The sequence below is a fragment of the Zalophus californianus genome, chromosome 2 (assembly GCF_009762305.2).
Source record: "Zalophus californianus isolate mZalCal1 chromosome 2, mZalCal1.pri.v2, whole genome shotgun sequence".
In the NCBI taxonomy this organism is placed as follows: Eukaryota; Metazoa; Chordata; class Mammalia; order Carnivora; family Otariidae; genus Zalophus; species Zalophus californianus.
In genome coordinates, this window is record NC_045596.1 from 192925994 (window position 1) to 192929994 (window position 4001).

At 35.7% G+C, this 4001-nt stretch overlaps 1 pseudogene; it reads right to left on the minus strand.

Moving 5' to 3' along the window:
* Positions 1-264: 264 nt before the first annotated feature.
* LOC113925739 lies at positions 265-729 on the minus strand (annotated as a pseudogene).
* Positions 730-4001: the final 3272 nt, after the last annotated feature.

A 4001-nucleotide genomic window follows, 5' to 3' on the forward strand; every position in this document is an offset into this window, starting at 1 on the left:
CTTTAAAAAAAAATGGTACCAACCAGATATTACCTGATAAATTCATTCTCTTTTATGTTTAAGTAGGATTGACTCAAACTTCAAATCCCATTGCAAATGGAAGTCCACATCTATCATCAAGATTTCTGCAGATACTCAAGGATATTTGTTCTCTTGCTTGCCTTTGCCATTGGATCATTTTTCTATGAATGTTATCTCTGTTTTTATATTTATTTGGAGAGGGATAACTCTATTTTCTTCAGGGGTGTGGGCAGATGTCTCATCTCAGAACTTCTGAAATTGCTTCCTGGTGCTGGAGGCCTTCCAGACTTTGAGCACATTGAATCGTACAGTCTTGTTCAAGGACTGGAATTCTCCCACCGTGACAATGTCCCCGATTGGGACATCCCTGAAGCAGGGCGACAGGTGCACAAAGATGTTCTTGTGATGTTTCTCAAAGTGGATGTAGTGGAGGTAGTCTTGGTGGATAACAAGGGTCCTCTGCATCTTTATCTTGGTCACCACACCAAACAGAATCCACCCTTGGTTGGAGACATTACCAGTACAGGGGCATTTCTTGTCAATATTTGTGCCCTCAATGGCCTCCTTGAGCAACTTGAAGCACAGACCAATGTATTTGTAGAATCACAGAAGCTTCTCCTCGCCATTTTCTATAAGCAGGACCCTCTTCTTATTTTGAAAGCTGGTTGGCTGCTTTTGGTGTGTCTACTCAGTCTGAATGTTGGCCATCTTCTAGCCACCTGAAAAAAGGATTTTTTGAATATTATTGATGTAATCCATAATTCAACTTTTTCATTAATCTCCTCATGTACTATGGCCATTTGCCTATTCATCCATTTAGCGACTGCATTAAAGATGGAAGTTATTCAAAATGTGAACAGTTACCCACAAAATATCAAAAAGGTAAATAATTCATATCTAGAATAGGCAAGAAACTTCCAAATCAATAAGGAAAATTATTCATAATCAGATAAATACGTATTTTAAAATGTATTTTCATTCTACAGCTATTGGAATAGCAAAACACAGAGGCACCTGGGTGGCTCAGTCGGTTGAGCATCCGACTCTTGATTTTGGCTCAGGTTGTGATTTCACGGTCCTGGGATTGAGCCCCAGTCTGGCTTCACGCACAGTGGGGATTCTGCTTGAAGATTTCTCTCCCTTTCTCCCTTCCCTGTTCTCTCTCTCTCTCTCTCTCTCCCTCCCTCACTCTCAAAGAAATAAATAAATCTTAAAAAATAAAGAATAGCAAAACACAGACACTTGGGTAATGCAAATACTGTTAAGGATTTGGAGATTCAGGAACATATCCTTGATAAAAGAGTAACTAGTAGGAGCACACTTGCAGAGCGACCTGCCCTGATGAAGTTGCCCCCCCACCAATAGGACAGAAAAATTAGTTAAATAAGAGAGAGAGAGACAGAAACAGAAATAGAAAAGTGAAAGTTGAAAGAGAAATTAGGTTCCTTATTCTTATAAAATCACATGGCCACTTGAGGAGAAATTTACTGCAACCCTCCGAGCCGTATGGTGCCTGGCGTCGTATCCATCTGCTTCTCCCCAGTCTTTCATCTTTTGTCTCTTTATGTATTTTCTCTTGCCCTAGACCTCACTGAGATTTCTCAAAATTTCCTGTTAGGAATGGCTTTATCAATTCTCTTCTTTTTTTCTTTTTAATTTTTTAAGAGCCCCTTGGCTTATATTTTTGGTCTCTCCTCTTCTGACAGAGTTTACCTGGTACTTTACCAAAGGAAAGTAATTCCTTCTTAAAATCTCTCAGCTGTCATGAAAAGAGAAATTTCACTATTTTTGAGGTTATTTCATGAAAAACATTCTTCCATTCATTACTGGAAAGTTCTACAAGGAATTAAAGATAGTTACTGTAATTAATATGAAGAAGCTATAACTCAAAGTACCAAAGTACTGGTTTGAAGTTTAGGTGAATGCCATAGAATTAAAATTTTGTTTCATTTTTAAACAAAAAAATAAAAAGTAATCTATTAAGGAATTACTTTTACAGGACAGATTGCAATAGAAATATTCATTCTGTTATATCCTGTGAGTAGATTAGGGAAACAAATGATAGATTTTATGTATGACTCTGTACTAAACATAATTCAATCAAAAGATTCTAGGGTTCCTTCATAGGTCATGGTCCATTCCTTCCTTTACACTTAATATGAAGAAAGCCACTTAAATTAGCATAAGGACCAGGAGGTCTTCTTCCCTCCTAGACAGGAAAGAAGAGTTAATTAAAAAATACATTCCACTGGTATAATGATTATAGGCTGCAAAGGTTAAATCACTCAGATACCCAGCCTGGTATCCAGCATTAATCAAGATTCTCAAGAAAGCAAGAGAGATTTTCAAAACTCACCAGGATTTTGAGTCAGCCTTAAAACAGTATCATTTCTTTCTTTTAGATCAGAGCTACTCCAACTTTAATGTACATATCAACCTTTTGTCAGAGTGGAGATTCTGATTCAGCAGACACTTGATGTGATCTTAAGTTTTGCATTTCTAACAACCTCCCAGGTGATGCTGATGCTATTCAGTCCTTGGGCCATACTGTAGAAAAGGCTTTAGTAAAAGCGAGAGAGATACAAATATTAGGTAAATTATAGAGCTCCCTATATGTGCTTAGAGCTCGCTTTAGTTTAAAAATTTGGTCTTCATGCATTTCTATTCTTAGATAATTAATGTTTTTTTTTCTTTTTCTTTTGACATGATAGATACACAGGTGGTTGTAAAGTAGTACAGGGAGGATTCATGTACCCTCCCACCAGTTTCTCCCAATGGTTACATTTTACTTAATTATAGAACAACAGCAAGCCACAAACTTGACATTGGTACAATGTGTCAGTATGTAGTCACAGGTCATGTTTTAACACATGTGCAGATTCATGTAACAACAACTGCAATCATGTTACAGAACTATTCCTTTACCACAAAAATATCCATTGTGCTATCCTTTTAGAGTAAAACCCATTCCCTCCCTCTACCACCCCAAATCCTTTAATACTGCTAACATGTTACTCATAATTTTGTCATTTCAAGAATGCTGTATAAATGAATTCTCTCAATTTATTACCTTTGGGGTAATTACGTTTGGGGACTAGTTTATTTCATTCAGAATAATTCTCTGGAGATTTGTCCTAATTGTGTGCCATCAAAAGTTTTTGTTTGTTTTATTTTTGAGTAGTATTCCATGGTAGGAATGTACCACAATTTTGTTTTTGTTTTGTTTTGTTTTACCCTTTTAACTATTGAGAAACATTTTGTTTTTTTCAGTTTTGGGGGTTATTACAAATACAGTCGCTATATATACTTGTGTGCATGATTTTGCCTGGACATAGTTTTCATTTCTGAGATAAATCTTCAGGAGTACCATTACAGGGTCATATAGTAAATCTACGTGTAGTTTATTTTGCAAGCTGCCAAACTATTTTCCAGAATGGTCGTATCACTTCACATTTTCATCAGCAACCTCTGAGTGATCTATTTTCTCTTCATCTTTACCAGAATTTCATGGTGTCACTATTTTTTTTTAGCTGTTCTAATAGAAGTATAGTGATCTCGCATAGTATTTTCATATAGCATTTCCTAATGCTAATGATGTTTAACATCTTTTCATGTACTTATTTGCTATCTTAAACCTTCTCAAGTAATATATCTCTTCATGTCTTTTGTCCATTTTTTAATTGGATTATTTTTGTCTGTTTGTTTTTAATAGTTGAATCCTGAGAGTTCTTTATATAATCTAGATACTAGTCTTTTGCTAGATACGGGGTCAGCAAATACTTTTTTTTTCTCCTCCTGTCGATAGCTTGTCTTTTCATCCTTTTAACAGGGTGTTTCACAGAGCAAATGTTTTGAAAATTTTGGTCAGGTCCAACTTACAATTTTTTTTTCTTTTTTGTTTCATGCTTTTGATGAAGGTCTAATAACTCTTTGCTACACATAGTTTTGAAAATATTTTCCTATTCTATCCTCTAGATGTT